This window comes from Cyprinus carpio, chromosome A10 (genome assembly GCF_018340385.1).
Source record: "Cyprinus carpio isolate SPL01 chromosome A10, ASM1834038v1, whole genome shotgun sequence".
NCBI lineage: Eukaryota > Metazoa > Chordata > Actinopteri > Cypriniformes > Cyprinidae > Cyprinus > Cyprinus carpio.
In genome coordinates, this window is record NC_056581.1 from 19,247,908 (window position 1) to 19,259,136 (window position 11,229).

At 42.1% G+C, this 11,229-nt stretch overlaps 1 pseudogene; it reads right to left on the reverse strand.

The window, feature by feature from the left end:
* Positions 1-988: 988 nt before the first annotated feature.
* Positions 989-2,497, reverse strand: LOC109072269 (annotated as a pseudogene).
* Between the last annotated feature and the right edge of the window lie 8,732 nt (positions 2,498-11,229).

Here is an 11,229-nt window from a genome sequence, read left to right on the forward strand (position 1 = left end):
GTGTAGCATGTTAACGACATGCACACAGAATAGCGCTCATTCTATGCTTCTTTACTAGCACATTGTGCATTCCACTCACAGTACATCAGTGGAATATACCAACTATACAAACTGTGTGGGGGAAGCCTAAACTTAACTATTCACTACAAATACTACAAGCAGGGCGGCACTGAAAATGAGTGTGTAAGTTTGTTTACAGAAAGCTGTTGTCACTGCTGCAAACTTCCATATATACAAATAATTATTCGAAAAATATAATTTCCCAGCAGCCAGTAGGCTCCTCGGCTTCAGCCCCTTAAAGACCGTGCATTAATGCGCCCCTGATTGTGGCTGTGAGCGCTGTCGTGATGTGTTGGCTTAAACATATACAGTACATGTGTTGGTTTTGTGCACAAGCTGATTGTGTGATGATGCATTTGTAATGAGGATTTTCATTTGACTTCAGCTAAGTTAACTATGTTTTATTTTGGTCATATCATTCACTCTCGCTGTGCTAGAAGACACCATGAACTGGGCTGGTAGTTTGTTTTTTTCCCCCCGACGAGACTAGGGGAGAGGGCCTTTGGCGGGGTTCCCCTTGTAAAATTCACATTCCAGGGACTAAATATCGTATTATTGGGGTCGCTTAAACCCGCGGACAACCCACAGAAGCTGGGTGACAATATATTACTTGAGTAGCCTACAGTATGTCGTGATGAAAAAGAGGAAGTAGTTAAAGGCGGTCAGTTTTCTTAGTAAATATCAGCAAATGTGTGTGTGAAGATGTAACTGATAATTTTTGCTTTTGCTTTTAAAGCATTTAATGTTTTTAAAAGATGTTTAGCATTGAAAACATTATGCTTTAGCTACTTGTCCCAGAGAAAACTTCTGTTAGCACAATGAAACTACTGGGTGAAAAAAACTATAGCACTGATTATGAACAATCTTTACTCAAAAGTCATTCAAATAAGTGTTTTAAATGTTTAATGAACATTACAAAAATGATCAATTTAAACTGTTCTATTTTGCTTTTTATTTATAAAACACTGTTTGTACATCATGCACTTTGCTTTAAGTTATCATATGATAACTGCGTAACACAACAGTGAAAAAATAACAGCGCAATTATAAAATGACAATCACTGTAATATGTATAAGTAAAATTAAATGTTTTTGTTGTACTCACAAATGCAACCTTTAAATTATGTATATTCATTTTTTATTTTTCGTCATAACTTCTGCATAGAAACCACATGCCACTATTAGTAAAATATAACAAGCTTTTTCTAAGATGACTACAACCAAAAAAATAATAATAAAGCATAGTATTCAATCATGCTGATGTTAAACTTTGGCAACAGATCATCACAAAACACTGAAAATCTATATATTTTTTTTTAAAATAGAGAGAGTTAAAAAAAAAAAACAGGAATCATGAATACAAGTTAGATAACTTGCTGAGTTTGACTTGATGACTTTTGAAAGGAAATATTGAAATAGTTTTACAATTCGATCAGAAAACTGAGTGAGATCATATCTTCACTACAGCGAGTGGGTTTGCTGTGACTGGGTGGTTTGTGTCATTTGTGTTCCCTCCTCAGAGAAAACTCTTTCAAAAACACGTCTTAGAGAAAGTTTAACGTTGCTCTTAAAATCCTCCCCATGAAAACATACAGAATGAGGTTCAGGCAGCTGTTGAAATACGCCAAAGAGACGGCCAGCGGATCCAGTGCCAAAGCTACCAAGGAACTTGATTTCTCTCCGTACATTATTATCAAATCCACTATGTGATATGGCAGCCAGCACAGAAAAAAGGCCACAATTACAGCCAACATGATGCGAAACGCTCGTCCAGAGTGAAAATGACTCCTGCCTAACTTGCGTGCGATGAATCCGTAGCATGTTGTGATGCATATGAGAGGAATCAAAAAGCCAAACACAAATCTGATAACACTTATCCTTCTATACAACGTAAAATAGTATCTGTCTCGTTGATAATACAGGCAGTATGTTTTATTATTTTCTGTGTCAATCGTTCTTAACATCATAAAAGGCAGACTGAGAATTAAAGCCAGAATCCAGGCCCCTGCACAGGACAGTCGTGCGATGAACACACACCGATGATTCTGAGCCCAAACCGGTGTGATCACCTGAGCAAACCGATCCAGACTAATCAAGTTCAAGGTGAAAACGCTGGCAAACATGGTGATGAGCATAACGAAGGGGAGAATTTTGCACATGATGGATCCATACGGCCAGTGTTCATTAAAATCGCTCTCTGCCACATAATAAAGAGTGGAAAGGCAGCACAAGAGGTCGGCAATCGCTAGATTGAGAAACCCTACTGTATTAACAGTCCTCTTCATCTTCAGTCCAGCAACATACACGACAAATGCATTTCCAGGAACACCGAGGATCAAGGTCAGGTAGTAGAAGACCAGAGAAATCACTCTCATCGGATTTTCCAAAATTTCATAATAATCCCCCATTGCAGTGATGGAGCTGAAGTGCCTGGTTTATCCTGCTAATATCACATTTTGTCAGTGTAAAATCATAAATCATATTTAAAATGTTGTGTCAGATAAAAAACTTTTATAGCTAAATGATTATTTGATCAATGCATTTCTATTATCAGTGAAGCTAAATTATGATTACAAACATGCAAAATGCTATTTTAGTACTAAACGTACAAAAGTACTAAAAAATCATATTAATAACTCTACGTAAGTAATCATGACTCACGTTGTGATGATTCAATTCACAATTATTCCAGTAAATGTTTTCTTCTCTGATGTTCAAGACTTTATACCACTTCTTCAATTTTGTTACTTCAGCATGCTTCAGCAACATTTCAAACATGGTCGAGTTGTGAAACATCATGACCAACTCTGTAAAGCTGGTTAAGCTGGAATTCATAAATTGAAAAAATACTGATGTTAGACTAAAATAGCAATTTAAATAAATGTAAATAAATGCAGAATGCAGAAATGAAGTCAATTCATTTACATAGCATTTTATATATACAATTGTTTACAGAAGGTCATAAGGATAATTTATAATATGTTATTGTTTGTTTGTAATTTAATATTGTATTTAATATGTATTTATAGTATAGAGAGCTGGATAAGGATAGTTTACATTGGGTGATGATATAAATGATCAATCAGTTGAGATTTCCTATACAGTATTGCTTTATGTGAGTTTATGTATAACAATCTTCATTTTAGGTTATTAAAACTTGCAATGTTTCATTCTGAATTTTTAATTCTTTATGCAAAATAGTGTGCTGGTGGTTTGAGTTTGAATGGCTTTTAACAATGTGAGTCATTGAGAGATTTTCAAACATATTTTAAACCCTTTTATCCAAATCAATGCTGCCATTTTTTTTTAGCACGAATAAAGACTCCTGTTTTGTCTGATGGAGGAGAAGTGGTGAGGAAGCTGCTTGTGTGAGAGATTAAACCATCCAATCAACAGTAAAAGTCCATCTGACTAGATTAACCACTAAACAGTCACAAGTGATGCTCTGGTTATGTTGTGGTATACGGAGTAGAAATTACAAAGCATAATGGTAAGATTTGTACAATGTGGTCGATAAAAATAAATGTTACTTTTTTATACATTAACTTTTGACAGTCAATAGAAGATTGTTGATGTACACTCTTTTATATTTTATAATACTCTTGACTCTGTAAAAGAGTGATGACAATCAAGTCTCTAACTTTCATGGCTGATGAGAACTATTTTTGGATCGTTTTAATGCTTTTGGGAAGCTGTGGTGCTGTGGTGTGACATGCCAAACCCCCTCACCTAAAACTATTTTAAACAGCATTTTGCTTATTTTTAAATAAATATTATGCATTTATGAGATCATATTAATTGAAAGACTATGTAATATTGCTAAGTTTAGTACACTGCAGGAGCATTTAAAATGAATAGGGATGGGAAAAAAGTGATTAAAATGAAGAACTCAAAAGAAATGATTACCAGCTGCAGGACCTGAGATCTAATACACGTTCATTAAAGGGTTAGTTCACCCAAAAATGAAAATTAGCCAGTGTTTTACTCACCCTCAACGCATCCTAGATGCACTCTTCTTTCAGTGCAGTCAGCGGGTGTTTCTGTTATACAGTCCGTAAGTCGTCAAATAAAGCGTGCGCATTCATAATAAAACATGCCTCACATGGCTCCAGGGGTGAATAAATGCCTCCTCCCATACAGAAGTCGCATAGATTGAAATATATAACGTTTTCATATGTATTTAAAGTTAAATACTTAAAATTAAATAGAAGAAAATATATTTTTATACAATATATGTAAATATATTTTTAAATATATTTTAAAAATATATTTAAATATTTGGTTTTGGCCACTTTTAAATATATTTCACATACGGGTGCTGGTCATATAATTAGAATATCATCAAAAAGTTGATTTATTTCACTAATTCCATTCAAAAAGTGAAATTTGTATATTATACACATATAGACCATTGACACCTTGCACAAGGAGGGCAAGACACAAAAAGTCATTGCAAAAGAGGCTAGCTGTTGACAGAGCTCTGTGTCCAAGCACATTAATAGGGAGGCAAAGGGAAGGAAAAGATGTGGTAGAAAAAAAGTGTACAAGCAATAGGGATAACCAGACCCTGGAGAGGATTGTGAAACAAAACCGTGGATGGTCGATGAATGGCACAACAATGGGCATCAGGATCTCGTCACGGTATCTCTGTGCATTCAAAATGCCATCAATAAAATGCACCTGTGTCCGTTGTCCATAACATACGTCTGCCCTGTTGAAAAAACAGCATAAACTGGTTAGGTATGTTTTGACGCTGGGGTGCTGGTTTATGCTGGTCCTTTGCTGGTTTATGCTGGTCCTTTGCTGGTTTGAGCTGGTCTTTTGCTGGTTTGAGCTGGTCCTTTTGCTGGTTTATGCTGGTCCTTTGCTGGTTTATGCTGGTCATGTGCTGGCAAAGGACCAGCATAAACCAGCAAAGGACCAGCATAGTACAGCATCCCAGCATCAAAACATACCTAACCAGCAAATGCTGTTTTTTTTCAGCAGGGTGCCCATACCATAACCCCACCGCCACCATGGGTCACTCGATCAAAAAGGCTGACATCAGCAAACCGCTCACCCACACGACACCATACACAATGTCTGCCTTTCTTTGGTTATGCAAACCGATTGTTGCAGCAGCTGTCTGGGTGGCTGGTCTCAGACGATCTTGGAGGTGAAGATGCTGGATGTGAAGGTCCTGGGCTGGTGTGGTTACACGTGTTCTGTGGTTGTGAGGCCGGTTGGATATACTGTCAAATTCTCTGAAACGCCTTTGGAGATGGTTTATGGTTCTATGTATGGTGCGTGCCGTCAGCGCAGCTGAACAGTTCTGCGTTCAAATGCATGCAATAGGCTTAAGCTTGCCGCAAAGCATCGGCAAAAGTAATTACCACAAATGTGTCAGGGGAAAACAGTAAGGAGATATTTGAATTATTTTCTAATAAATAGTGTTTTCTGAGTAGGTGTCGCAGGAATGAAGTTTCCGATCCTGACTCGACATCTCCTCATTAGATTAGATCTCTATATCCACGACTTGGGGAAGTCGTGGCCTAATGGTCAGAGTGTTGGACTTGCAACCCAAGGGTTGCGAGTTCGAGTCTCGGGCCGGCAGGAATTGTAGGTGGGGGGAGTGAATGTACAGCACTCTCTCCATCCTTCAATACCACGACTGAGGTGCCCTTGAGCAAGGCACCGAACCCCCAACTGCTCCCCAGGCGCCGCAGCATAAATGGCTGCCCACTGCTCCGGGTGTGTGTTCACAGTGTGTGTTCACTGCTGTGTGTGTGCACTTTGGATGGGTTAAAAAGCAGAGCGTGTGCACTTTGGATGGGTTAAAAAGCAGAGCACAAATTCCGAGTATGGGTCACCATACTTGGCTGTATGTCACGTCACTTTCACTTTTATAGATATATTTATCATGTCTGTGAGGCATGTATTCGCTGAGTTTCGGTTCATTTTTGTGAAGCACTCCTGTTCAAGATGGCAGAAAGCACATTATGTTTGTTTTCTTTACTTTATAAAAGCACAAAGTTTTGTTGCTATTGTAAGTGCACACATAAAAAGTAGACCCTTTACAGTTAAGAATGATGTATTACTCTTACCTTTATGAGCAAAAATGATGGCGTATCCAATGAAAAAAATGCGAGTGATTGCGCTGGCGCTTCCATGTCCTGCAAAATGTCTTTAGCTTGTCTTTAAACGATAGGGTCTATCGCAGCCACCGCACTTGGCAGGAGTTACGTCCTGCTCCTTAGGTGGGTGGCTAGCATAGATGTCGCTCCCCTCAAACGTCTTCAACTGACCGCAGAGCTGCATGATTCAGACTTGTCGTCTTCACTGGGTTTTCACTTCACAGATGTTTTGTCAACTACCCCACGACACCTCAATGGGGCTTGACAGCAGAACCAGCATCCTGGAACTGCTCCCTTGGTCATTCAGGACTTTACCACTCAGCTCTGACCCCCACTCTCTCTGCCAGCCTGGTTTAGCCACCACTCGCTCCTCTCCAACCACAGCCATCTGGATGCTGTCTCTGCCTGCTTTGCTATATTGTTCACCAGGTTCTTGCGGGTTGCCCCTCTAACCCCAAGCATCCCCAATGCTCTCCAAAGTGAATGTCCCGGGAAACCCCTGCAACCCACCTCCACCGGTAGATTCCAGGCTCTCCAACCCCTCTGCTGGCTCTCCGAGATGAGGGACTGATACTTCCCTAGCTTGCGTTCATTTGCCTCCTCGATCCTTTCCTCCCAAGGGACAGTCAGCTCTATTAGGGCCACTTGCCTTGTTGCCTGGGACCAGAGCACGATATCTGGTCGGAGGCTGGTCATGGCAATCTCCTCTGGAAACTTGAGTTGCCTTCCGAGGTCAACTCTCATCTCCCAGTCCTCTGCCGTATTAAGGATCCCTAGACATCTGTCCTCCTTGCCTGCTTTCTCCCCAGGTCTGAGGAAGCAAATGAAGCGGGGGCCTTTATCTTATCTTTAAGTGTCTTTAAGCACGCATACAGTCGTGAGTTTCTGCTGGATGTCGGCAGAACCGCATTTTTGAGTTAAACTCCGCGCACACAGAACAGCTGCGGGCCCTCGGTGAGGCCTACATCATCACCGACCCCCACTGCTGCATCTCGCCCACATTGGAGGTGCCACAAGCGGCGTGAGAGGAAGCAGAAGAGGGGTAAGCGCGGAGGTATCTGGGCTAGGCTAACGGCTAACCCACACAAGCCATCTATCCCCACCATCGTACTGGCTAACATACGCTCTTTGGACAATAAACTGGACTACATCCGATTACTACGTTCAACTCAAAGGACTGTAAGAGACTGTTGTGTTTTTGTGTTCACGGAAACATGGCTTAGCAACAGCATTCCGGACTGCGCTATTCAGCTCTACCAGCTGATGTGCTATCGAGTAGGAAGAGCTCTCGTCGCGGGCGGTAAAACCCGTGGTGGCGGGCTTTGTGTTTACATCAATGACGCGTGGTGCCGCAATGCTATTGTGTTCTGCAAACACTGCTCACCCCTGGTGGAGTTTATGATTATTAAGTGCCGGCCGTTCTATCTGCCGAGGGAATATACTGCCATACTGCTCGTTTCGGTTTACATTCCCCCGAACAACAACAACAGCAAAAGGAACGATGCACTAAATGAACTGCACCAGCACATCAGTGAGCAGCAGACAGCAAACCCTGATGCTTTTCTCATCATAGCTGGGGATTTCAACTATGCTGACTTAAAGAGTGTGTTTCCAAAAAATACACCAACACATTAATTTTCCAACAAGAGGTAAAAACATTATAGATTTTGTTTACACCACACAGAGAGGAGGTTACAAAGCCCTCCCCCACCTCAGTGCCTCAGACCACATCACTGTCATGCTAATGCCTGAATACAGACCGCTCATTAAAGTCGCCAAACCAGTTCAGAAACAGATTCAAGTGTGGCCGGAAGGATCGTCAGAGGCTCTTCAAGACTGCTTTGATACAACTGACTGGAATATGTTTAAGCAGGCTGCCACTTACAATAACACCACTGACCTCCAGAAGTACTCAGAGACTGTCACTGCCTACATCAACAAGTGTATTGAGGATGTAACCGTCACAAAAACCATCACTGTCCGGGCCAACCAGAAGCCGTGGATGACAGGGGAGGTCTACAGACTCATGGAGACGCGGAACGCTGCATTCAGAGCTGGAGATGAGGTGGGCCTGAGAACAGCCAGGGCCAACCTATCCCGCGGCATCAGAGAGGCTAAGAGACAGTACTCCAGGAGGATAGCCCATTAATTCAGTAACAGCAGAGACACTCGGAGCCTGTGGCAGGGGAAACAGACCATTACGGACTGCAAGCCCCCACCACAGACCTGTGACAGCAACATCTCTCTGCTGAACGAGCTGAACACCTTCTTCGCTCGCTTAGAGGCACAAAACAGCTCCACTGCACAGAAGACTCCACCTCCTCCCAGTGACCAGGTGATGACGCTGACCCCAGACAGCGTGAGGAGATCCTGTTTGTTGCTGTCGTATGCCTCTAGTTTGAGCTCCGTCACGTTATTCTCTATCTTCTATTTTTTTATTGTTGAAATCTATTTTATACACCATCATTTTCATTTCTATAACGTGTGAATATATCCTCTATCGTATTCTACAAGAAAAACAATCAGAGCGCCTTGTTATCACTAGTTTTATTTTGATTTCCCGAGTCCGCTAGTAGCCTATAGCCCATTAGCATCACCAGCGTGGTTGTCGCTAAACCCGCGTGCATCGCTAATACTCTATTCACACACATTACAATTGCTTTACTCACTGTTACTTGCTTTAATGGCGGATGTTTGTCTACCTTTTGAGTGCAGGTGACGACACGTTCGAGCTGCATTCGGTGCAGCTCGAGCTGGAGGCCGTGGAGAAGCAGATTCGGGTCCTGGAGCAGAGGCAGTCCCAGCTGAGAGAGCGGAGAGCCGCGCTGGAAACCTCCCGGGCTGACGCTCACAAGTCCAGGGTAAGTATACAGCGCGCTGCTAACAGTCCCACCACCTCCACTCCGTGTGTTTCTCTGCACAGGCCTGGTGCACCCAGGACGCGATCTGCCCAGATGTCCTTCACGCCGGCACCGGGACACTACGGACCCTGGGTGCATCCGCAGCGGAGGACGCGAGCCAGGCCCCAGGCGACGACTTCTCCCCCTCCGGTCTTCGAGATCTCCACACGTAACCGCTTCTCTCCCCTCCGCGAGACGGAACGCGACGCTGTGATCGTCGGAGATTCCATCGTCCGACACGTCCGTGCTACGTTAGCCGAAGGTAAAGTGCACACTCACTGTCTCCCTGGTGCTCGTGTTCTCGATGTTTCTGCGCAGATACCCGCGATCCTGAAGGCCGACGAGAGCCCCAGAGCGGTCGTGCTTCACGCCGGGGTTAACGACACCACGCAGCGGCAGACGGAGACGCTGAAGAGGGACTTCAGGAGCCTGATCGAGACGGTTTTGCAGCACGACGCCCGCGGCGACGATCATCGTGTCAGGACCGCTGCCCACGTATCGACGAGGACACGAAAGGTTCAGTAGACTTTTTGCTTTAAATGAATGGTTATTGTCATGGTGTAAAGAACAGAAACTGCTCTTTGTTAATAATTGGAATCTTTTCTGGGAGCGACCTAGGCTTTTTTCGCGCTGATGGCCTGCACCCCAGCAGAGTCGGAGCGGAGCTGCTCTCGGACAACATCTCCAGAACTCTACGCTCCATTTGACTAGTAAGCCAATTCTCAAATAACTGCTATGATGGCTTTTGTTCTACCCACTTAAATAGAAGTACTTGCGCTGTCCAATCTATTAAGACTGTGTCTGTTCCCCGAATAGTGAGGTCAAAATATAAATTTAATGTAAGATCTAGAAAAAATCTTATCGTGATTAAACCAGAAAAATGTAAAATAAATGAACAAAAACAATTTTTAAAGTTTGGGCTCATAAACATTAGATCACTCACACCCAAAGCAGTTATTGTAAATGAAATGATCACAGATAATAGTTTTGATGTACTCTGCTTGACTGAAACCTGGCTAAAACCAAATGATTATATTGGTCTAAACGAGTCTACTCCATCAAACTACTGTTATAAACATGAGCCCCGTCAGACTGGTCGTGGGGGAGGTGTTGCAACAATATATAGTGATATTCTTAGTGTTACCCAGAAAACAGGATACAGGTTTAAATCATTTGAAATACTTATGCTTAATGTTACACTGTCAGATATGCAAAAGAAATCTATCGTATCTCTTTCTCTGGCTACTGTGTATAGACCACCAGGGCCATATACAGAATTCCTAAAAGAATTTGGAGATTTCCTCTCAGACCTGTTGGTTACCGCTGATAAAGCGCTAATTTTCGGAGATTTTAACATTCATATTGATAATACAAATGATGCATTAGGACTTGCATTTACTAACTTATTAAACTGTTTTGGAGTAAAGCAAAATGTCACCGGGCCCACTCATCGTTTTAATCATACGCTAGACTTAATTATATCGCATGGAATCGATATTACTGACATAGATATCGTACCTCAAAGTGATGATGTTACTGACCATTTCCTTGTATCGTGCATTCTGCGTATTAATAATAATAACTATATAGCTTCGCGTTATCGTCCGGGCAGAACTATTGTTCCAGCCACCAAAGACAGATTCGCAAATAACCTGCCTGATTTATCTCAACTGCTCTGTGTACCCATAAATACACATGAACTAGACAAAATGACTGGCAATATGGGCACTATCTTCTCTAATACTTTAGAATGCTGTTGCCCCCATCAAATTGAAAAAGGTTAGAGAAAAACGTACTGTGCCATGGTACAACAGTAATACCCACGCTCTCAAGAAAGAAACCTCGTAGTCTTGAGCGCAAATGGAGAAAAACTAACTTGGAAAAACAGTAAATTGCATGGAAAAAACAGTATGTCCAGCTATAGACAGGCTCTAAAAACTGCCAGGGCCAAGCATATCCACAAACTCATAGAAAACAAAAAAATCAATCAACGGTTTTTATTTAGCACAGTGGCTAGATTAACAAATAACCAGACGCCACCCGATCTAAATATTCCCAAACAACAAAATAATAATGACTTTATGAATTTCTTCACTGATTAAATAGATAACATCAGAAATGCAATAACAAATGTAGATTCTACAGCGTCTAATACT